Source organism: Papaver somniferum, chromosome 2, assembly GCF_003573695.1.
Source record: "Papaver somniferum cultivar HN1 chromosome 2, ASM357369v1, whole genome shotgun sequence".
NCBI lineage: Eukaryota > Viridiplantae > Streptophyta > Magnoliopsida > Ranunculales > Papaveraceae > Papaver > Papaver somniferum.
This window is the reverse complement of record NC_039359.1, coordinates 191,403,296-191,430,139: the sequence shown is the minus strand read 5'-3', so window position 1 is coordinate 191,430,139 and position 26,844 is coordinate 191,403,296.

Below are 26,844 nucleotides of genomic sequence, written 5' to 3'. Positions count from 1 at the left end.
TCCGTAAACCATATATATATCTTGTGTGAACTACAAAATAATTCTCCTCTTTTTTTTAATATAAATTGGCAAAGGTACGAAAACTAGCGGGATCATAATGAAATTCTCAAAGAGATACTTCATGACTAAAAGAGAACATATTAACTTTGTTTTGATGATTTCACATAGTCGAAAATTAGTGTATTCATCAAGGAGTTTATAAAGATACAAGATAACTCCTACAATATTCCACGACCGCACTCCCCACAAAGATTTGGCAATTAAGCACAAGTTCAATTAAGAACTGTCCCCCATAAAATGTCATTCTCGAAAGAAGAACAAGAGAGACCTTACTTTTACAAGAAAAGAAGAATTTCTTTGGACATTAACAAATCACATGAAACATGAACTTATATCCAGAAAACTCAATTAAATTAACTACAAAGGAACCTTAATGATTAATTTAATCGGAAATGCTCAACATAAGAAAACTTACGGAGCCATACAGTACTTTCACATAGAAGTGGATCAGGGAAAGATCAATACTGCGGAATATTCAAAGATTCATTCTATTTTTCATCAATATTTGCATAATGATATGATAGACTTAATATTTGACATATAATTCAAAATTTCATTCTATTTTTCATCAATATTTTCATAATGACATAATAGACTTAACTTTTAACATATATGGGACAATCATAGTTCACGGATATAAAAACACATATCTCATAACATTATTTGCAATATATGAAACCAATAAAGATTAATACTGCAAAATCATCTTCTAAATAACTTAAAATTTAAATAAATAAATCTAAAAACATTGCAAGATGAAAATCGTTGGCAATAGCTATGTGTAATCATAATATATGTTATTCCAAATGCTAGTTATCCTTCTTAAAACATAAGAATAAATCCTCATAAGAAGTTTCCTAGATATTAAGACCTCTGAAAAAATCGTTATCATCCCCGAACTCCTTGTCCTCAACAGCCATTAGAACATAAGGCTCATGGAGAAAGGAGTCAATTCCAACAAACCTTCTTGACTGATGCCGAACCAGGGCCTTTTGAATTTCAAGAGTTCTTAAAACAATAGACTTTGTTTGTTGAATCTCCTTCCTTTTTTCTTCAACTCTTCAAGAACATCAGAAAACTTCTGAAGATTAGAGGGGATAGCCTTTGGTTTATTCATATTCTTCTTTTTTCTCTTTAAAGCTGTAGATGAATGAGATTTATCTTTTTCCTTCATGATTGACGGCTTAACAATCATGTAACATCTTTTCCATCAGAAAATATGATGCTTGGGGTCTCCATTCAAATATGGAATTGTTTACAATACAATCTAAGATTACCTGCAATTGCATCTCTAAGCAACACCTTTTAGCCACAAGCAGCTCCTAACTTACATTCAACTCCACACTGAATATCAACTTCTACATTTTCATACATATAACTCTCAACTGATATCCATTCCCAATTCAATAACCTCTCATAACCCAATAGCATCATCATCACTATTTACAACTACATTATATCCCTGGTACAGACAACAATTCATCTAAACCTCAACTCCAACCCTGTACAACTCTCACAACAACATATATGCTCCTCCACAAGACTCTTGTTCTGCACCTTCATTTCACCATTCCTCTTCCATCACCATATTACATCTCCACCTGCAAATTCAACTACTACGGCCTCACATGTACGACAACCAATTACTGAAATCATCTTAACCCATCCCCCAACCATCTGTTACTTCTTCTTCAGTCAAATAACCTCAAATGAAACTCCAACAGACTATAACATCACCAAAACCCAAGTTTGTACATTCATTCTCACTTTACCATCACCATAATTTCATTAATCTCTAACACCGTTTCTAAAGCCTTGTTTCTCATAAACTACCACCACCTGCAACGGTTCATGGCTCTATATATTCTTCCCTAAAAGCAATCTTGTGATAAAAAGAGTTTTCAGAGAAGGAAAAAGAAATGCACAATTAAAGCTCTACAAGCAATCTTGTGATAAAAAGAATTTCCAGGGAAGGAAAAAGAAATGTAGGGTTACGGAACCTATATACAGAATAGGATTCACGTAGACCAATCCATAACCCTAAATATGTTAGAATTATCGATTTTAACCCTCTTTGAATGACCAAAAAGGGAAAACCTTTTCAATACCAATTTATGATATGAAAAGATAAACAGAATTCTGGAAAACACAAAGAAGGAAAACAAAAAAAAAATCTTTTCCTAAAACCTGATATGTGCTCATCTCTTGTCTCTTTTGAAATCAGGCACATGAGTCAAGATGTACCTTCCACACAATTAAGTTGTGATGGGGTGAAAAATAATTTGTCCACCATACACTTCTTGTACGGAATTATTAATACCCTTTTTCACAGAAAGTTTAGACCTTATTCTTTTCCGTAGGGGTCTAATTTTTTCTTTAAAAATTAACTTTTTTAGAGAAGTATTGAGTTTATATACCTCAGATGAATTAGACTTATGAACAAGTTTGAGCTTGTTTGCTAATTGATTTGCTCTCCGTTGAAGTTTGTTGACATATCTTATTTTATGCTTGTACTTGTAACACTTAGAGAGTTCATGACCCTTAAAAGTACAATAAGAACATGTCAATGTGGAGGACGGTTCAGATACCACAGCTGAGCATGCTGCTAAACAAATTGAGATACCTGAAACATGTGAAATGGAATTTTTAGTAGACAGGGAAAATCCATTTTATCCTCCATAATAGTTGACGATTTTTCTCGAGGAAGAATAACAAGATTGATATACGTATTGCTACAATTATTAAAATCAATATTTTCACCAAGGAGTGCAACACTTGACTTTTTATCATCGTTTGAGTCATAGTGATCAGACATTTCATCAAGAGTTGCTGCAAGACCTTTGTTCCCATTGTATTTTCTACGATCTGGACAGTCATTAGAAAAATGACCAAAACCTTTACACTTGAAGCACTGTGGAATATCCTCATCATCAGTATCGACAATGTCCCTGTTTTTCGGAGGGGCACGGTCATGAGGTTTGACTGATGACATGGGTTTATCTTTGATGAACTGTTTACTTCTCTTCAAAAAAAGATCTCTAAATTGTCTTGTAATCAGTGAATTAATTGAGTTGTCAAGATCTCCATCTGATGAATCAGTCTCAATAGGATCAATAACAGAGTTGCCAACACTTTTACTTTTGTCAAGCAATTTAGTGTTCTCGTGCTTTGAAAGCAATATCCTTCTCAGATTTGGATGTATGCTCATGATCAAAGATCATTCAATTCCCAAAAAGAGTATTTCTGGAAAGAGTATCAAGGTTATTTCCTTCAACGATGACATGATTCTTAGAATCATATCTAGCTGGTAACGATCTGTGAAATTTCATCACAATGTCCTTCTCAGGAATAGTCTTACCCGATGCAAAAGATGCATTAATAATTTCAGACACTTTGTGATTAAACTCGTTATATGAATCTTCATCAGGCATACAAAGGTTTTCCTAATAAGAATTTAGGTTTTGAAGCCTAGCTTCTTTTTCAGAGGAATTTCCTTCGAATACAGTTTCTAAGATATCCCAAGCATCTTTAGATTTAGTGCACGTAGTCACATGGTGCTGAAGATCTGGGGTAATGGCATGAATGATAGCATTTAATCCATCAGAATTTTGCTTTGCAGCGAGAATCTCGGCAGGATCATATGCACCAATATCCTTTGGAACAGTTACATCGCCTTCTGTAACAACCGGAGGATCATAGCCATTAACTACACGAACCCATAATTGAAAATCCCATGCTTGGAGAAAGTCATGCATAGCAATTTTCCACCATAAGTAATTCGAGTCATCGAAGACTGGTGGTACGTTTGTAGAGATAACGTTTTTGTCCATAGAGTAAAATTGCTACAAATACAGACTTATGGGGTCTTAAACATGTTTGCTTGCTCTGATACCAATTGAAAAAGTGGGGGTCTAACAACCACACCCAATATTTCGTTTAGGAAATTTGTATGGACTAAGTCCAATATAATTCCAAGAGAATCAACTAGACAGTCAGACTCAATCAAGGAAAATATATCCAAGAGTTATATCTCTGTTTCTCAATGTAATCAGCAAATCAAACAGATCCATGAACTTGATTATTATGAGAAAACAACTTGAACGGTACCAAAGATCAATGTTCAAGTGTCAATCAATTTCAATCAACAACCAAAGGTTGGATTTACCAATTGATTGAACTATGCACAACTTGTGATTTCAATTATATATAGAAAATATAATGCAGAAAAGAAATAACACAAACACCAGAATTTTTGTTAACGAGGAAACCGCAAATGCAGAAAAACCCCAGGACCTAGTCCAGTTTTGAACACCACACTGTATTAAGTCGCTACAGACTCTAGCCTACTACAAGTTAACTTCGTACTGGAATGTAGTTTAGCCCTAACCAATCTCACACTGATTAAGGTACATTCGCGTTCCTTACGCCTCTGAATCCCAGCAGGACTCTACACACTTGATTCCCTTAGCTGATCTCACCCACAACTAAGAGTTGTTACGAACCAAAGTCGAAGACTTGATAAACAAAGCACAGAAAAGTATATTTGAATAGATAAACCTGTCTCCCACAAAAATTCCTACGAAGTTTTATTATGTCTTTTGATAAATCAAGGTGAACAAGAACCAATTGATAATCCGGTCTTATATTCTCAAAGAACAACCTAGAAATATCAATCACGTCACAATAACTTAACTATATGGTAGTAGATTAAGTTATTGTGGAACCACAAAGAATGAGACGAAGAGTTTTGTGATAACTTTTTATATCTTGCCTATCGTAGGTAAATCTCGAGCAAATCTTAGAGAAGATAGTACTCAATACGATAGAACAAAGTAAGGTCAGAACACGCAACTAAAGAGAAAATAGTTGGGTCTGGCTTCAAAATCACAATGAAGTCTTTAAGTCGTTAACCTATAATGGTTTTAGGAAAAGCCTGGGTTAAAGGAGAATCGACTCTAGTCGCAACTAGTATCACACATGAGGTGTGGAGATTAGGTTTCCCAGTTGCTAGAGTTCTCCCTTAAGTTCTGATCTCTTTTGAGTTGCTAGAGTTTTGAACACCAGAAAGACCCAATGTTCTCTTTCTCCGGATGGTTTTCAACATCCGTAGAAAGAACAACCTCATGTTTGTTTTTAGAACCATACTTATGTGGTTGAAGATACTCCAGAAAGAGCAACCTCATGTTCTTTTTCTCCGGATGGTTTTCAACATGTTTCGTATGGTTCTAAAAAGAAAAATGCAATGTTAAAACAAGAAATTTATTTGAAACCTCTTGCACTAAGTCTTAGAATTAAAATCTTAGGTGAGCTTGGAAATGTGTTCCCTTTATGTAGCTCTAATTTATTTACTTTTCATTTTTCTTGTCCGTTATTTCGATCCGAAGTATTGGCTCTATGTCCCCTTGTTGCTATGTTTTATTTCCCTTTGTCAATAAATCCTTCTAGTATCCTTTAAATAAAAAATTATTCTCATCTTAAGCTAATCGTTAAAGCGATGCGACCTTGAAACTAAGAGCCTGCTTGGACATATAACGAGAAGTAACTTTTGGACTTTTAAAAATTAGAAAGTCGAAAGTAAGTATGGATGTCTCAATTTTTTTAAAAACCTTAGAAGTAAAGAATCAGCTTCGAAACGAAGAAAAATTCCCGACCTCTTGCTTTCTTTAGAATTAATTTCTTGTTTCTCCTCGATTTGTTTATACTATAAATCCTCATTTCTTCTTCCTCTTCAAGCGAACCACGATCCAAAATTGTATATCTTTTTGTATCGACTTCTTACTGTTGCAGAGATGACATTTGTGATGAAATAAAATGTAAGGTTGACAAAAATGGGTCAAAGAAAACTATTATTTATGTCTTCAATTTCATGATAAATATAAGTGAAAAAGACTGAAATTTCTTTAATTATTGTGATGGTGTATGATAAATCGCTTCCTCTTTGACTCTTTTTTCATCTTAAAATTAATTTTAATTCCTAAAAATATATTGGCAATTTGATTTCTACAAATTATGAATGTCTTATTCATCTCTGTATAAAAATCTATTTACAGTATGAAAATCATATTCTTTGTTCTTGTCGAAGATGCAATCTTTTGCGCTCTATATTTTTAATTATTATGATATTTTAAGTTTTTGATTTATCCCTCATTTTGTTATGTTTTAACGTGTTGATATGCTATAATTGGAAGGTTGAAGTTGAGCACAAGCAACTAAAATTAATATCTTGTAGTGGAAATGTAAAGAAAGGTAAAGAGACAGATAAAGAGAAGAGTTTCTTATTTATAGGGTTTCCATAGTAGTACGTAGTATCCTTTATATACTAGAAAAAGGGAAAACCAAAAGACTTAAAGGGAAAAACAAAAAGACTTCTATATGAGCCGCACATACATGGGCCCGAGGCCCTACAACACTCCCCATTGTGTGGTCCAAAATTAGTGCTTCATATGCAGTGCTTCACATATAGTCCTTCAGATGTAGTTCTTCAAATGTATTTCTATCCTCGATGACCATCGTATATAAGTCTATTGCCTCATTAGAACCTCGCAAATAAAACCCAGAGGGACAAAACCTGAACTGGGGAAAAAGAGTACATAAACTTAGAACGTAGTTGAACTCGCATATGTTGCCTCGTTAAAAACTTGACAGGGAAAAACCCAGTGGAAAAAAACCTTTATGAAGAGAACAGAATACAACATGATAACTCTGAAGTATGTCTTTGCCAAATACCCATAGATATCATCCTTTTATATGTTTTATAGGTGATTGATGAAAACCTGTTTTGATACGCAATAATAGTATTAATACTACTGGTTGACTTGTACCGAAAAATGTTGAGATACAATCCTTGCTTTGTTGTGATGTTTCCGGCAGTGGTTTTACTTGACAAACTATCGAGTTTCATTTTTTCGATTCTAATATTGTTCAGCAATTATATCAATGCGATCTTCGAGTCTTCATCATTTATCATGTAGTTAGTATAGTTATGGTTGCCTCACTAAAAACCTTGTCGAGTAACGAAAACCCTGTGGGAAAAATTGATCTCGATTGAAGAGAAAAATAGTACAACACAGCTTCAAATTTCAGAGTCAAATATATCGATATCATATCCTTGGATCCTCTCCCTGATTCCATTCAGAGGAGTTTTCAGACAATTCCTTTAGTCATATACTTTCCAAAAGTGAATATTGGAAATGACATAGTGTTAGAGCATTGCTCGGCCGAACTCACAAGTGTTGCTATCTCAAGCTTGTTATCAAATTTAGTTGTAAAAACTATATCTTGATTTCTAAGATACATTTATTCAAGTCTCGGACTAGGATAAAAGTGTGTAGTTGAGAATCGGATATCACTGGGTTCTACCATTTGAAGGCGAAGATCAATATGAGATCTGGAGAACTTATTCCACAAAAGGTAAATGAATATTGAACCACCTTTTCTCAAGTTTTCACCTTTTTATTTTTGAGACATTGACGCACGACTGAATTAGACAGTACATGTATAATAGAAATTTCGAGTCAAGTTTATCTTGAATATTATTCTCGAAATATGACTAAGCTTAAGAACATTTGTTCATACTTGATGAACTGGTTTAGAAAAATTTATTGGTTGTAACCTAATTATGATCCAAGATTTAATCATTTGAAAATAGTCTGGAACAGTGAATGTGTAGTTGAGAATCGGATATCACTGGGTTCTACCATTTAAAGGCGAAGATCAACATGAGATATGGAGAACTTATTCAACAAAAGTTAAATCAAGACTGAACCACCTTTCTATCTTTGAGACATTGACGCACGACTGAATTAGACAGTACATGCATAATAGAAATTTCGAATCAAGTTTATCTTGAATATTATTCTCGAAATATGACTAAGCTTAAGAACATTTGTTCATACTTGATGAACTGGTTTAGAACAATTTATTGGTTGTAACCTAATTATGATTCAAGATTTAATCATTTGAAAATAGTTTGGAACAGTGATATGTGTCATTGTTATTATTCGGGAATGTTTTGAATCGATCATTAAAGAGATACAGAACTACTGTTATTAGTACCTAAAAGATTACTTCAAGGAAAAACAAATGCACTGTTGTGGTACTTTCTTTTCAGGTTCGAAAATCAAAATCGAACAGAACAAGCCTAAACTACGATAGTAGCCGTTCCATCTTGTTTCAGTCACGAGGAGAGGAAGATGGTTTGATCTTAGGGGAGGGAAGCATTTTTTTCTTTTAAAATATGACAATGTGATTGAATTGTGTGAGCTGGGTATTGAAAACTATGAAGAATAACAGAGCTTTTTTGGTGATGAAGCTTGTTATGTTTTTTGAGGGTGGTGTGATTCGAACCTCCCACTTTGTGTGTGGTAGGTGAATGCCCACCATTGTACTGAATCCCCCCTTCTGACGTATTTTGATGTTTCTTAGGTATTTTGGATGAATCATAGATCTCATCTTATCCAGGCTAAATCGTAGTCGTTGATATGATGTATATCTTATAGGCGTGCCAAATTATAGTTGTTATGAAAACAACTTAGCCAAAACCATCCATGAGATTAGGGCGTGCATGTGCCATGTGGAGGGGTACCAGGATAACTTCGGATAGTTAATACGCTATAATTTATCGTGGCATGCTAATGGCATAAAAGTGGCATAGTGCGCGCGTGTCTTATGCCACGGTCAAAATGGAGAGAAATATTCCAGGCCATAATCTACATGCTAGATACCGGAGTGCTAAGTTGCATAGTTCCCTAAAATGGCGCTGTCAGGGCCCGCAACGACGCTACATTTGGCATAATGATCTAAGATCCAAAAGATGGCTCAAATATCTTTGGCCTCAGCGCCAAAACTAGTATTGGATCTAATTGAAGCTACTGGTGTAAGATGGCATGGCAGTTTAATGCCATATTAGGGTTTTGCGTAGTGTGGCCTTAAATGGCGCGTGCGTTGGTGCCTGGCTCTGTAAGCCGCAGTTTTATAGTAGCTTGGCATATTTCCCATAGACACGACCAATAAGAGATAGATTGTCGGGCCATTGCTTATCCATGAGCTAAATAAGTTAACATGTAGTCCAAGGAAGCTATAGTGGCGTATTTTAAACTCGAGGAGGTGCGCGGCATGTTGTGGCATAGGCTATGGCCTTGGCCGGGACTTCCAAAGGCCAAGAATAGCGCACAGACCATGCCAAGACTGAGAATAGCGCGCGGATTTTGACATGGCTTTGACTATAGCTGCCAAGGTCGAAAATGGCGCGCGAGACCTTGTAATTGCCTTGGCCATATCTTTCAAGGCCGTGAATCGTACGCGGGATCATGTCGTTTCCTTAGCCATGGGCCAAGGCCGAGAATGGCGCGCGGGAGCTTCGAAGGCCGTGCATCATGCGCATGATCATGTCGTGGCCTTGGTCATGGGACCAATCCCGAGAATGACGCATGTAGATTGTCGTGCCTTGTCAATGGCTGCCAAAGCCGAGAATGATACGCGGGACTATGCCATGGACTTGTCCAAATCTTCCAAGGCCGGAAATAGTGCGCAGTTTATGTTATATGATAAGTGCATAATTCCTATGATTTTAGTGTCCATTCCATACTTGTTTAAGCTATTATTCTTGCATATTTTCGTATTATTACTCTTATTTTCTCTTATTTGTCTCTATTAGTTGAATCATCTAAAAAGGAGCTACAAAGTACTAAAAATATATAATAAGAGAAGTATTCCAAGTATCCAAGTGCCCAAGTCCAAGAGAAGTGGAAGAAGTGCGACGAAAAGGAGCAAAATGCTCAAAATTAAGAGACGGGCCAAATACCGAGATTAAATAATTCAAATTCAGGATTCTTATCACCATATTTAAGAGAATTTAAAGAGGAAAATAATTCAAAAATAATGAGATCATTCTGAGTCCGTACGAAGAAGTTGTGGGCAAAACAAGTTTTTATCGAATACCGAAGACAAGAAAAGTATGCAAACGGATTCTCAACATGCAAACGGGTATGCATACTTATTTTACTGGGTTTAACTGAAATTTAAGCATGCAAACGGGTATGCATACTGTTGTTATCTTGCTTTATTGTCTGGTATCAATTGTTTAGGCTTAATGAATGAATCTCTAACTCTTGGGTTGTTTATGGTCGTTAGATTTGGATAAGCCTAGCTATATAAGGCGGATTCTGTGTCTGTAGAAGGTAATCAATGAATGGATGAATCTCTAACTCTTGGGTTGTGTTCTCCGAACCAGATTTCTTCTCTTTCTTTATCTGACTTGTCTAATTCCTCCCATTTTCATCTCAATTCTTTCCCTGCTCTTCTCTGATCCTTCTATGTTTATTATCTAATTCCCGGATTTTGATACAAATTGTACTAAGAACAGTACATTTGGCATCAGAGCCGTTTCTATCCATGGAGGAATGGGCTGTAAGGAGCGAATTAATGGTTCTTCAGTTGAAGTATATTAGGTTTTCCTTGGATATACACTCACCAAATCGAGAATTTAACATTCGGATAACATATATGCTCATTACTATTACAGATATGAGGTTTAAATCAATGATGGCACTCGCCGAATTAAAAAATCAACAGTCATCTAGACAACAGTTAGTTAAAGAATTCGGGGTTAAGGAGGAATGAAGAGTGAGGAAGGGGATTCTACAAATTCAACTCGAGTTTCCAACCTAATTTGTGATTCTAATTCTCAATTTCTAATTCCAAATGATGTTGGATCTCAAATGTTCAAATAAATTTCCAGGGGTATTGAGGATGAATCTCTCGATTTCGAAGTGGTTCTGTCGTTTTTATTTGAGGAAAAAGAAGTTCCAATAAATTTAGAACGAAAATCCCTCACTATTAAGAGTGATTCGATTGATGTTCTCCATTTTCAAAGCGAAGGTGTTGAGAGTAAAGTGATAAGGAACTTCAACAATCGAAATAAGAGTACAATTGATGAACAGTATTGCAAGCACTTGAAGGAGTTGTTCACTCTGAAAAACAAATTAAACGATATGGACTCCTTTTCCTTCAACTTTACGGTACTCGCTTGTTATTTGATCGAGGGAAATGTGCCATAATCTCCTCAATTACTTATAAGAAACTTGTTCTTCAATTAATTCCTCACCTAGGGTATGATTAAGATTTGAGGTTTATAGATTCAATTGCTCTTTCATGTGTTAATTCTGTTGAAATCCACGGTGAGAGGAAGGAGTTTGTTTAAATGTCCGAGAGAGGTAAACTTATGTTGGCTAGAATAGTTTCTCTTGATATGGCTTATCACTTGATAGCTCAAAAGCTTGAGATGTGGGGAGAATAAATTCTTATTTTTCCGCTGAAGACCTTGACTCATTGGATAGTCTTCAGATTCCATTGGAAAGTATTCAATGTGTCTTCAAGTTTCTCTCATTCGATACGCTGCCTAACATTCTTCATGGGTCCTTTGAATTTCAAGTTTTACACCCTTGGGTTCTGTTTTATTTATGTTTTTGTTCTATGAGGATCATGGTACATCTTTTTGTGGACAACTCAAAGTTACAGATATTCCATCAACCAGGATGTATGCCTGAAAAAGCGGGGGTCTAACAACCTCACCCAATATTTCGTTTAGGCAATATGTATGGAAAAACTCCAATATAATTCTAACAGAATCAACTAGACAGTCAGACTCAATCAATGGAAATATATTCAAGAGTTGTATCTCAATTTATCAATGCAATCTGCAATCGAACAGATAGAAATCTGTGATCCAGATTAATATGAGAAATAACTTGGATGGTACCAAAGACCAATATCCAAGTGTCAACCAATTTATGTAAACAACCAAAGGTTGGATTATCTAATTGATTGAACTATGCACAACCTGTGATATTTCAATTATATAAAAAAATATAATGCGAAAAAGAAAAAACACAGACACCAGAAATTTTGTTAAAGAGAAAACTGTAAATGCAGAAAAACCCCGGGACCTAGTCCAGATTTGAACACTACATTGTAATAAGCCGCTACAGACACTAACCTACTCCAAGTTAACTTCAGACTGGAATGTATTTGAGCCTTAACTAATCTCACACTGATCAAGGTACAGTCGCGTTCCTTACGCATCTGAATCCCAGCAGGACTCCGCGCACTTGATTCCCTTAGCTGGTCTCACCCACAACTAAGAGTTTCTACGACCCAGAGTCGAAGACTTGATAAACCAATCTGTCTCACAAAGAAAAGTCTATTGAATAGGTAAATCTATGTCCCACATAAATACCTATGAGTTTTGTTCAGTCTTTTGATAAAATCAAGGTGAATAGGAACCAATTGATACGCCGGTCTTATATTCCCGAAGAACATCCTAGTAATATCAATCACCTCACATTAATCTTAATCGTATGGTAGCGAAACAAGATATTGTGGAATCACAAACGATGAGACGAAGATGTTTGTGACTACTTTTTATCTTTCTCATTGGAGATTAAATCTCGAGCAAATCTTAGAGAATATAGTACTCAATATAATAGAACATAGCAATATCGGAACACGCAACTGCAGAGAAAATAGTTGGGTCTGGCTTCACAATCCCAATGAAGTATTCAAGTCGTTAACCTACACGGTTTTGAAAAAACCTAAGGTTAAAGGAGAATCGACTCTAGTCGCAACTAGTATCACACAAGAGGTGTGGGGATTAGGTTTCCCAGTTACTAGAGTTCTCCCTTATATAGTCTTCAAATCAGGGTTCGTAATCAATGCTACCTTTGTAACAAAGCATTCAATACTCATTGTTAGATGAAAAGATGATTATACTCAAGCTAATATCTTTCAGCTGTTAGATCGAACTTTGGTTATTACACACAAATGAAAAATGACTTCATTTAGATATGAATTAACCGTACCTAAACATGTACACCTTGTTGTCTCAACAACAGTTAACCTAAGTTAACCATATGAACACTTTCATATCAACCTTATTCATGTTAACCATAACTAGTTCAAATGACTCAAATGAAACTAGTTCTAGAGTTGTTCAATTTTTTATATTCTCGTATAAGTATACAAGACACAATTGAAGCACAATCGATTTTGATTCACTCGAAACAATTAATCAACATTTAGCCACGGTTTGCAAAAGATTGCATTCCTTAATATATAAATGTATTAGTCCATGAACAAACCGATTTTAGAACATAACCTACTCAAGTATGCAAACGGGTACGCATACCTAAGTGGCCGGACTAAGTTTGGGATCACCACTATGCGAACGGGTACGCATACCACCAAACTCAGTTGAATTTCCCGAAACTGAACTTACGCCAGTACGCATACGGTATGCATACTAAGTTCTCGGACTTTCATTAACCAACCAGCACGCATACGTGTATGTATATTATGGTTCCCGGACTTGGAATATCATGCAACAGTTTAACATACAAGTACGCATACCGTGCTATATCCAATCATGGTTAATTGTTCTAAACTCCCATTTCAATCATTGAGACATTCTTAGAAGACGACAATAGCTGTCTCACACAAGCTGTTAGCTTCAAAGCAATTTGCAAGTGATCGAATGATCAATACGAAACATTTCGAGTCTACATCAAATGACTGTATCACACAAATCATGTAAGATGTTACTAGGCGATTTACAAATGATCATCTTTTGACTTTTGTCAAGAATGTAAGATGAACTTGGATAAATCAAAAGCTTACCAACACATATTTCGAGAAATATGTAAACGAGTTAAACTCAGCTGAAAACATCAAATGTATATAATTGAAGTCTATATAGCTATACGACTTTTGTCTAAAATAGGAGATAAAGTAGATAGACTTTTGAGTGATAGATGAGTTCAAGACTCCACGTACCTTTTGTTGATGAAGTTCCAAGAGCTCCCCTTAGCAGTTCTTCGTCTTCAATTGATGAACGCCGTGAAGTCTAATGCTCAACTCCACTTGCTATCCTAATCCGAGACTTAGCTATAAGTAAACTAAAAATCAAGACTTATAGTTTTGGCAACTAAACTTGACAAACAAGCTTAAGATAGCAACACTTGGGAGTTCGACCGAGCAGTGCTTAACAATCTCCCCCTTTCTCAATTTTAGTGAAAAACTATCAATACATATGGATTAAAAAATTAATAAACTTTGTAGCTTCTTGTTAGAGCAATGCTCGGTCGAACTCGCATGCGTTTCTATCTCAAGCATGTTTGTCAATGTTAGTGATCAAAACTATAAGTCTTGATTTCTAGTCTACTATAGATAAGTCTCGGACTAGGATAGAAAGTGTAGTTGAGCTCAAGAACTCCATGACAATCATCATACAAGACGAAGAACTACTCAAAGAATTGGTGGAACTTCATCGACTAAAAGGTATGTGGAGACTTGAACTTATCTATCACTCAAAAGTCTATCTACTATATCTCCTGTATTGAGACAAAAGTCGTTTTGCTATATAGACTTTGATTACACACATTTGCTATTTCGAGCCGAGTTTATCTCGCTTATCTATTTCTCAAAATATGTGTTGGTAAACTTTCGCTTTGTCCAAGTTCATCTTTACCTAGTGACGAAAGTCATATTATGTATCAATCACTTGAAAACGGCTTTGAAGAAAAATGGTTTGTGAATAACAACTATATAACGTCCTCTAAGAATATTTCAAAGATTTAAATGAGAGTTTAGATTATATAACCATTTTTGGATATAAGCATTGTGTGGTAACACATATATGTATAAGTCCTTATTCCTTGAACCAAAGTATGCGTACTTTGTTGATCAGGAAAATCGGAACAAGAGTACGCGAACTGTCGGAGGTTCTCTTCCCGAGAAAATCTGCTGGAGTTTGTAAACTCTTACAAACTTATTCCAGGTACTTAAATCCGCGAACTCAGTCCGCGTACTTAGGTTTCTTATTTCAAAAAACGATTATTCGTGAACTTATACTTATATTAACTAAGGAATGCAAGTTTGCAAACCGTGGCTATAAAGTCCATGAATCGATTCGAGTGAATCAAATTGTTTTTGCTTCGATTGTGTCTTGTATACTTCTATGAGATCTAAGCAATTGAACAACTCTCTAACTAGTTCATTTGAGTCATTTTAACTAGTTATGGTGAAGAAAAACATGGTTGATATGAAAGTGCTCATATGGCTAACCATTTGGTTAACTACTGTTGAACCAACAAATGTACATGTTTGGGTACGGTTATACAAACCTAAAACATGCATTTCATTTGTGTGTAACAAGCTAAGTTTTCGATCTAACGTTTGAAAGATATTAGCTTGAATCTAATCAGGTTGTCATCTAACGGTGAATATTGAATGCTTTGTTACTAAGCTAACATTGATTGCAAACCCTGATTTGAAAGACTATATAAGGGAGAACTCTAGCAACTGGGAAACCTAATCCCCATACCTCATGTGTGATACTAGTTGTATAAGATAGAGTCGATTCTCCTTTAACCTTAGGTTTCTACCGAGACCCTGTAGGTTAACGACATGAAGACTTTATTGGGATTGCGAAGCCAGACCGATACTAATTTCCTGTAGTTGTGTGATCTGATCTTGCTGATTCTATCATATTGAGTACAATCGTAATTATTGGCTTGATATTGATATCTCCGATAGGAAAGATATAAAAGTAATCACAAACATCTTCGTCTCATCGTTTGTGATTCCACAATATCTTCTTTCGCCGCGTCGATTGAGATTATTGTGAGGTGATTGATAACACTGAGCTGTTCTTCGGGAATATAAGTCCGGTTTATCAATTGGTTCATGTTCACCTTGATTTATCAAAAGACGAAATAAAACTCATAGGTATTTATGTGGGAGACATATTTATCTATTAACGTAGACTTTTCTGTGTGATACAGATTTGTTTATAAAAGTCTTCGACTTTGGGTCGTAGCAACTCTTAGTTGTGGGTGAGATCAGCTAAGGGAATCAAGTACGTATCATTATGATGGGATCAGAGACGTAGGAGCATAAATGTACCTTGGATCAGTGTGAGATTGATTGGGGTTCAACTACAGTCCAGACCGAAGTTAGTTTGTAGTAGGCTGGTGTCTATAGCGGCTTAATACAATATGCGTTCAATCTGGACTAGGTCCCGAGGTTTTTCTGCATTTGCGGTTTCCTCGTTAACAAAACTTCTGGTGTCTGTGTTATTTATTTTCCGCATTATATTTTGTTATATAATTGAAATATCACAGGTTGTGCGTTTGAATCAATCTATTAGAATATCCAACCTTTGGTTGTTGATTTACATTGATTGATACTTGAACAATGGCCTTTGGTACCGTTCAAGTGATTTCTCTTGCATTCAATTAGACTCGCAGATTTATATTTGCTTGAGTAAGAATTGAATCGATAAAGAGAGATATAACTCTTTGATATACTTTATTAAGATTGAGTCTAGTTGATTCTCTTGAACGTATATTGGAGTTAGTCCATACAGATTGCTAATCAAAATATTGGGTGTGGTTATTATACCCCCGCTTTTTCACTTCTCATCCAAATGCTTGTTTTCCTTGGCTCTTCAGCATTACTCAAAATCTTCGTCACTTCCAAGCACTCCAGTGATTTTGAACATGTTCAACTCACCATCATAGTTTTCGAAGATCCGTAGATGTAACAATATATAAAAACAAGATGTTTTCGTATTGTTATACAGTGTCATAGTACCATTACACAACATCAAAGTCCAATTGTATCACAACTTTTACAACAATACTATGGTGATATATATCACTCCCCTGTAGTCAATACTTCATCTTATATGAAAACCACTCCCCTTATATAGTGATTCGTAAAACATATGTATTTGTAGTGTGAACTACACACTAATTATCCCCCTTTTTGTCAATATAAATTGGCAAAGGTACGAAAACTAGTGGGATCATAATGAAATTTGAAAAGGCGAGGGTACCCAAATATACCTCAAGCTAGAAACTTTTCCTATCTATAAGCCCTTTCTCCGAAAGTGATTGTCTATGGACTGAGTCGACACAATATAACTAATCGGTTCACACTTTGTGTGATCGTTTATGGATACGAGATCGAGACAATACAACATCGAAGTATGTTTACTTGATAAAAATTTCGGACTTAAACAAACACAAATAGGATTACTTATCAACTAAATAACAATTAACGTTAGTGTAATGTACTTTAAATTATAATAACAACAATAATTGCGGAAAAAAAAGAGTAAATGACACAACAAGATTTTGTTAACGAGGAAATCGCAAATGTAGAAAAACCCCTGGACCTTGTCCAGAATTGAATACTCTCAAGATTAAGCCGGTATAAAAAATAAACCAACTTCGTATAGTTGAGACCAAGCAATTAAACCTATAGTTCAGCTAGTTCCGTCTGTATTCCCACGCCTCCAACTTATGAATAAGTCACTTACTTGGAACAATTCCTTTGGTTCGTGTTCCAAACAGTAAAGGAACAAGAAATTGTCATGTGCCTAGTATTGTTGGATGCCTGTACTGTGGATGCCCCAATAATTCCTTGTCTGCCTTTATCCTAAGCCCTGATTGGCAGTTGATAATTGTGGGCGTTAGTGTTAGTGGAAAGGTGTTGAGTCCTCATTTGTTCTAGCTTAGGATTCCATTTCTTTTCTGTTTTGCTTTATAAGCTGTAATGATCTTCCTGTGAGAGGCAGAGATGAATTTATTGAAGTAATAAGAGGCTGCTACGGCAGAGTTACTTAGTTTCGATCAATTTCCGGTTCTCTGATTTATTAATCGTACTAGTACAGTACAATTGGTATCTATAGCCGTTCTTTCCTATCAATTACAATGGTTGCTCCGACGTGCAAATATTTACAGGATACTAACAATAGACAACATGTAGAAATCGATTCCTTACATCTAAAGGTTAATCAGTTAGCCTTACAAATCACTACAACATCGACTAAGGAGGATGTACAAACATTGAAGATGGAGGTTGAAAAGAGTATACAGTCTCTTCGATCTGAATTCGAGAAGACTTTGAAATCTCAGCTAGCAAATTTTTTTTCTAACAATCCAGATTCGGGGGAAGCAGAAGGTTCTACGGGTGGTTTTGCTCATACTGAAGGTAACAATTTGTTTGCTCACAACAACATTCGTAACCCTCATTCATTTAATCGTATCCCTAAGCTCGATTTCCCTAGATTCGACGGAGAGAACCCAAAAAGTTGGATACAGAAATGTGAGTATTATTTTCAGATGCAAGGCGTTCCAGATGTCAATCGAACACGAATGGCTGTTATTCATCTGGATGGCAAAGCAACTAAGTGGTATGCCAATCTCTGTATTACCCAACCTCATATTTCTTGGACTTGCTTTTGTGAAAATCCTTGTGCTCGTTTTGAGAACCCAGCTCATGATAATATTGTGGGTTTATTCAATAAGTTGGTTCAGTTGACTACAGTTGAGGCTTATTTTGAAGAATTTGAATATTTGAAGGCATTGTTATTGAGTGTTCACCCACACTTCCCTGAAACTTACTTTATAGCTAGTTTCATTGGTGGCCTAAAGAAAGAACTAAGGGGTTCAGTACTCATGTTTAACCCACAGACATTGTTAAATGCTTTTTCCCTTGCTAGAATGCAAGAACAAACACCGAGCTTACAGCATAGGGTGACCAAGTACCAACAAAAACAAATTCATACACCCACTAACTCTAGCAGGCCCTTCAATTCAGCCTCCTTCACCTCAACACCCCCTCCTCAACCAGCTCCTACTCCACCAGTTCCAAAGTCTAATACCACCATTCCACTTAAAAAACTTACACCTGAACAAGTGCAAGCCAGGAAGGCCCAAGGCTTATGTTTCAATTGTGATGATTATTATAGACGAGGTCACATTTGCAAGAAACAATATCTTTGTGTTTTGATTGGTGAAGAACCTTCAGGCAGTTCAGAGCAAGAGGATGGGTTAATTATGGACACAGAGGAAGAACCTGCTGTAGAAAGTGATATGGAGATTTCTTTGCATGCCTTGACAGGGACTGTATCGGCTGATACCATTAGAATTTCTGGTATACTGCACAAGAAGCCCATATCTATCCTCATTGATACAGGTAGCACTAACAGTTTCATTGACAGTGCTCTGGCAAAGGAACTCAAATGTCCAGTGACCCACACTGCTAGCTTACTAGTGATTGTGGCCAATGGAGAGAAAACAATAAGCTCAGGTATCTGTTCTCAACTTAATTGGTCAATGCAGGGACATAAATTCTGTGGGGACTTAAGACTAATTCCATTGGGGGGTTGTGACATTGTTTTGGGGGCTGACTGGCTCAGAAATTTGGGTGATGTATTATTCAATCTTTCCAAGCTCTGCATTACATTCAAATACAAGGGTAGGAAGATCACTCTTACTGGAGCTCCACAAAAATCTTCACTTAGCATGATGAGTGGTTCAGCAGTGATGAAATTCCTTCAAAAACACTCACATGGGTTGGTAGGCCAACTATTCTCCATCTCTTCCCAACCTCCTCCTTCACCACCACCCCAAATTTCTTCCTTGTTAACTCAATACAAGGATGTCTTTGATGTGACAACAAAACTTCCTCCTACAAGGTCCCAAGACCATAAAATACCATTGAAACCAAACTCAGAACCAGTTAACCTCAGGCCTTACAGGTCCCCCTATTTGCAGAAGGCAGTGGTAGAAAGCTTAGTCAAGGAAATGTTGCAGACTGGTATAATTCAACCAAGTAACATCCCTTTTTCCTCTCCTATTCTCCTTGTCAAGAAGAAAGACAACTCTTGGAGGTTCTGTGTAGACTATAGGAAACTCAACAGTCTCATCATCAAGGATAAATTTCCCATTCCAGTCATTGATGAGCTCCTAGATGAACTGCATGGTTCCAAATTTTTTACCAAGCTTGATCTTAAGTCAGGTTACCATCAAATTAGAGTCTCCCCTTCTGATATACACAAGACTGCCTTCAGGACTCACCATGGGCATTTTGAATTCAAGGTTATGCCATTTGGCCTCACTAATGCTCCTGCTACATTTCAAGCTCTCATGAATCACATTTTTCATGATCACCTCAGATCATTTATACTTGTGTTTTTTGATGATATATTGGTTTACAGTCCAACCATGGATTCTCACTTAATTCACCTCCAAACCACATTGGACATTCTCAGAGCCAACCAGTTAACTGCCAACATTTATAAATGCTCATTTGGGCAGCCTGAGATTGAATACTTAGGCCACATCATTACAGGCAATGGAGTTATGGCTGACCCAGCCAAAATCTCAGCCATGGTGGATTGGCCTGTTCCCACCAACATTACAGGGATGAGAGGGTTTTTAGGTCTTACTGGATACTATAGGAAGTTTGTGAAGAATTATGGTATCATCAGCAGACCCTTAACTGATTTACTGAGGAAGAACTCCTTTCATTGGTCTCCTGTTGCCACGACTGCTTTTAATGCTCTCAAATTGGCTATGACCACTACACCTGTACTTGCACTACCTGATTTCAACAAACATTTTACCTTGGAAACTGATGCATGTGACTCAGAGATTGGAGCTGTACTCATGCAAGATCAGAGAGCTATTGCCTTTTACAGCAAACCCCTTGGTCCAAGAGCTGCAGCCTTATCTACTTATGAAAAAGAGCTCTTGGCAATTGTGCAGGCTGTTACAAGATGGAAACAATATCTTCAAGACTCCCAATTTATCATCAAAACTGATCACCAGAGTATACAATATCTTTTGGAGCAGAAAATTTCCACCATGCTACAACAAAAATGGCTCATCAAGTTACTGGGCTTTGACTATGTAATCCACTACAAAAAGGGTTCGAAAAACAGAGTAGATGATGCACTTTCAAGGAGACAACACGACACTTTACAATGCCAATCCCTTACAACATCCACTCCAACATGGACTCAGGACATTCTATGTCTCTGACCACAAGGTACAAAATATTATTACTCAGCTGCTTCTCACCCCTGAGGCACATCCTAACTACTCTTACAAGGATGGCATCTTGAGATACAAAGCAAGGTTATATGTGGGCAGCTCAACCAACACACGGTCTCACATTTTGGAGTCTCTTCATGCCTCAGTTGTGGGAGGTCACTCAGGTATGCAAGCCACTTACAATAGAGCTAAAGCTCATTTCTTCTGGCCTGCTATGAAGAGGGAGATTTTGTCCTTTGTTTCCTCCTGTGATATATGTCAAAGACACAAGGTGGATCACAATTTCAATGCTGGACTACTCCAACCCTTACCAATTCCAGATCATGCCTGGAAGCATATATCAATGGATTTCATTGAGGGTCTACCAATGAGTGAAGGGAAGTCTGTCATATTAGTGGTTGTTGACAGATTGACCAAGTACAGCCATTTCATTGGTCTGCATCACCCCTACACAGCTTCTTCTGTAGCTAGAGAGTTCATCTCCACTGTATTCAAGCTCCATGGCTTACCAGCTTCCATTACATCCGATAGAGACAAGATCTTCACAAGTCACTTTTGGTAGGACCTCTTCAAAGCTCTAGGGACTCAGCTGAATTTGAGTACGGCTTATCACCCCCAAACTGATGGGCAGACTGAGCGGGTCAACTTTTGTCTGGAAACATACTTAAGGTGCATGTGCATTCACCAACCCAAAAAATGGCACAGCTGGCTTCCCTTGGCAGAATGGTGGTACAACTCCACATTCCACACAAGCTTGAAAATGAGTCCCTTCCAGGATCTGTATGGATATGTAGCTCCACACTTGGATTTTCCTTCTTCTGCCACTTCTAAAATCACTGATGTAGCAGATTACATGAAGCAACGAGCTGTTATTCTTTCACTTCTCAAGGAAAACCTCCACAATGATCAAAAAAGAATGAAGTTTTTTGCTGACTTGAAGAGGACTGAAAGAGTGTTTCAGGTAGGAGACAAGGTTTACCTCAAGCTGCAACCGTATAGGAAAGCTTCTGTAGCCCTCATAAGGAACTTGAAGCTAGCGGCGAGGTTTTATGGTCCCTTCACCATCCTACAGAGAATTGGCACTGTGGCATACAAACTAGCTCTTCCACCTGAAGCAAGAATCCATCATGTCTTTCATGTATCCCAACTTAAGAAGCAACTAGGTAACTCCACAACTCATCTCTCTACGCTGCCTACTCTTGACACAGATGGCCAAATTCTGGCAATACCTGCAGCTGTTTTAGACAAAAGGACTATCCTCAGAGGAGGTGTTTCTGGTCCACAACTGCTGATCAAATGGACAAATGCTACTGAGGAGGATGCTACTTGGGAGGACTCTAAGCACATATCTCATCATTTTCCAAAGTTCAAACCTTGTGGACAAGGTTTTTCTCATGGGGGGAGTGTTTGTCATGTGCCTAGTATTGTTGGATGCCTGTACTGTGGATGCCCCAATAATTCCTTGTCTGCCTTTATCCTAAGCCCTGATTGGCAGTTGATAATTGTGGGCGTTAGTGTTAGTGGACAGGTTTTAAGTCCTCATTTGTTCTAGCTTAGGATTCCATTTCTTTTGTGTTTTGCTTTATAAGCTGTAATGAGCTTCCTGTGAGAGGAAGAGATGAATTTATTAAAGTAATTAGAGGCTGCTACGGCAGAGTTACTTAGTTTCGATCAATTTCCGGTTCTCTGAATTATTAATCGTACTAGTACAGTACAAAAATCTGTTTGGTAGCAACTCTCTTCAACCAAATGATGTGATTTCGACAAAGGCTCTTCTTTTTATCTCATATAAACTCCTTCGTCGGGTTCTTAGATCTATCTTATTCTCAACTACCGAAGTAATTGTTAAGATTTTGCAATCAATACTTTTCATCACAAAAAATTATATTGATGCCGATCTACACAACAAATCAATCTAATTTACCACAAGGATAAACCGATTATAGTTGGATCCTCTATACTGAAACAAGTATTGTGCACACCAAATATGATGAATCCCAAATCAGAAATCTTCAATATCTTCTTTGTCTTCAAATCTTCTTAGATCTTCAATAACACCTGCACACAACAACTTGAATCTCTTGTGATCAATCACGCACAGAACGGAGTCTGTTAACAATGGATTATCACAAGACGTCTTTAGATCTACAAACAGTCTAAAAATCCCTTTCGAAACTTCGGTCTAGTTTGAGTGAATCTTATATCAGAAGAGAAGATTCTCAAGCATAAACAAACTAGGTGCAATCAAAGTTCAACTACCGTTAGTCAATCAAATCAATCAAAAACAAAAGATATACTGCAATTATCTAGTTTCCCACCAACGGTACTAATAAAACTTCTCAATCCCAAAGAAGACTTTAAACTGAGCGGCCGTAAGAGATTTCGCTTAATTAGGTTACTCTCCTCTCCGAATAGGCGGCTTCACCAGTAACAATACAACCGAGGAAGTTTTCACGAAAGATTAGTTTGCTAGAAATGCAAACTTCAAGTATTTATAGACAAGGAAGTTTGGACACCAAGGAATTTCCAAAACCGAAAAATATTCTCAAGATATGCAATAAAGTCCATATTCGGTTTTCATAATTCCTGGAAATGCTCTATCCAAAATAATAACCGAAAATCTCTTTGGAAAATCTCTAACTAGTAAATGCACATTATTAATTCTCATTTTACTAAAATAAAATGAGCAACCTTGATTAAAAGATTCTTAACTTATTTATGTTTCGATCCTGGGATTTTCTTCCTTTATCTATTAAGGAATAACTTTGAACAATTAAAGATAAGCATTATTGCACATGTTCAAAGTATGTTGACATCCTTACTTTGTAAGTCCTTTTTCATACCTACAATCTTGAAACCGATTTTCCATACTTTCAAATAAGTTTAGAATTTGTTCATATGACTTTCTAGAACTATGTGATTGATCAAGAACACTCAATCACAAATCATGGGTTTAACGGTTCTACCAAAACAAGTTTCGGCTCTACCTCCATGTGAGTACTGTGCATAGTCACACTAGCTTTCCAAAATTCGGTTGACTAGGTACTAGGATCGGTTCCCAACATATATATGGTATCTAACTTGTATGTGTTACCGAATAAAAAAAAATCTAACTTGTATGTGTTGCACATGTCCATAGGATCGGTTCCCATTTGCCTAAAAACGTGTTGCACATGTCCATAGGATCGGTTCCCCTTTCTGCTATAAACTTGTTGCACCTCATACAAGGATCGATTCCCCTTTGTGATGTGTTGCACCTCTTACTAGGATCAGTTCCCCTTTACCCAGAGTTGGTCTTACACAAATCACAAACTCGATCGTACCATCTCAGGTGATTACTTAAGATCGGTTTCACTAATAAAAGTCATACTAATACATAAGTCAGGCCTTTGTGAATTGTTTTACCAAGAACACAAACAAGTCATGAGCGGTTATACTAATCACACATATTGGTTGTTCAAAAGATATGCAATGACTAACAAAACCAAAAATGCCTGGCGATTTCCTTTTCGATTCACAAAACAAGTTCATGAATTTACTTCCTTAAAACACATGTAAAAACATTGTTTCCTAGGATGGAATCCTCACCTCATACCCATACATAATCACAATAGCATTTAAACGATTATGTCGATGTCTTATCTACAAAGTTTAATGGTTAAGAAATAAACCTCGTATTGTATTCCTTAATACTATGTCTATCTAGAGTTCAATCATGCTAAGCAGTTTTGTTTTAAATATGCACGATTTGAAAGATACGTTAGGGAATGAAACAGTTCAAGTCAAATATCACTAACCTCAAGTGGAAGGATGATGTTGTCGTTGTAGCTCCTTGCTTCTTCACTTCTTCAAGTCTTCGCAATACTTGTAATGTCTCATATTCTAATACTTTCAAGCTAACCTATACGAAGTTGACTCTAGTACATAATCAAGCGACTCTTTAAATGAGTTTTGATTCACTAAAATATGACAACCAAACTTGATATACCAATGCTTGGTTGGTTCAACCGAGCTATGCTCTAACAAAATTATCATAAAGATTCTTCATGAGTAAAAGAAAACATTCCAAATTTGTTTAGATGCAATCATATAGTCGAAACTAAATGCATTTATCAAGGAGTTAATAGAGATACAAGAAAACTCCTACAATATTCCACAGCCGCACTCCCCACAAAAATTTGGCAGTTAAGCACAGGTTCAAAAAGAACTCTCCCTCACAAAATGTCATTCCCGAAAGAACAACAAGAGCGACCTTACTTTTGCAAGAAAAGAAGGATTTATTTGGACATTAACAAATTGCATGAAACATGAATTTGTATCCAGGAAAACTCAATTAAATTAACCACAAGAGAACCCATGAGTGATTTAATCGTAAATGCTCAACATAAGAGAACTTACAGAGCCGCACAATACATTCACAAAGAAGTGGATCAGGGTAAGATCAATACTGCGGAATATGAAAAGATTCATTCTATTTTTTTTTATCAATATTTGCATAATGATATCGTAGACTTAATCTTTGTAATCAAAAGTTCATCCTATCTTCCATCTATATTTGCATAATGACACAATAGGCTTAACTTTTGACATATATGGGACAATCATAGTTCACGAACGCAAACACACATATCCGATAATAATTTTTGCAAGGTGTTCCTTGTTTATGTGTACTCACAATAATTGCTAGTCCAAACCCTGGTTATCCTTCTTAAAACACAAGAATAAATTCTCATAAGAAGTTTCCTAGACATCGTAGAGCTTTCTCAGGGCATCTACTGAGAATTCCTTCTCATTATTGAAAAACCCATTGATTATGGGATCATTGAATTCCTCTAAATCTTCAGAAATATTAGTTAACTCACTATGTTATATTTTTAGTCCACACAAGGTGTTCCTTGTTAGAGACAACATATGTTCATAGTGAGCTATCTTTTCCAAAGAGGAAATGATTTGAGATTTTAAATCATTTCTTTTGTTGATGAAATCCTTCACCATACCTCTAAACTTATTATCAAAATGACAAACAGACAAAAGGAAGTTAGAGGAAAAACCTTCTTCATCATTTGTGGATCTCTTCTTCTTCTTCCTTGAGGATTTGATTCCTTCACAAAGATACACATTAACTGTTTCAACTACATCCGTTTTTGTGGTACCTCTACTTACAGGAGCCATGAACTGTATCTTTCAAGATAAAAGAAGTGAAGGACATTTTGATCACAAATGAATATAAATAGACCAATGGACAGCCAAACCCTAGAAGAACTTTTGAAAAAGTCTTTTACAGTTCATGATCCATTATAAATTTTAACTAAGAAGATATTTTCTTAACAAAAAAATGAGAAATTAACAATTATACAAAACTTGATAAACCTTGAAGCAATCCTCATTTTCTCAAGCTAAAGATGAGGATGCATACGTCACTAAAATTAGATAGTGACGGAGTGAGCCGACTGCTCACATCTATTATCACGTAATGACATATCAAGGTTTGTTGTATAAACTGACTTCATACCTCGTTTGAATCCGGTTCTTTTATATTTCTTATTGTCTTCAGGAGTACCCTATTGATTACCCAATGCCAGATTCTTTATTTGCATGTCATTTTGAAATTTGGCAATTCTTTTGTTGTTCCTCTTGAATTTCCAACACTTATTTTGAACATGATTTGCATTTCCACAAAACGAACAAATCAAGGAAGATTTATTTTCTTGCTTATTTGCCTCATGTTTATCATAATATTCATCATTAATTATTCCAAAACCGGCTGGAACAAACGAATTGTTTGTGCTCACAGTTTTGCTTGAACCCTAAACCATTTGTGTTTCCAAGAGACTTCTGACCGGATAACATTGCTGAGATTTTGTCAGAACTTCCTGACAAACTT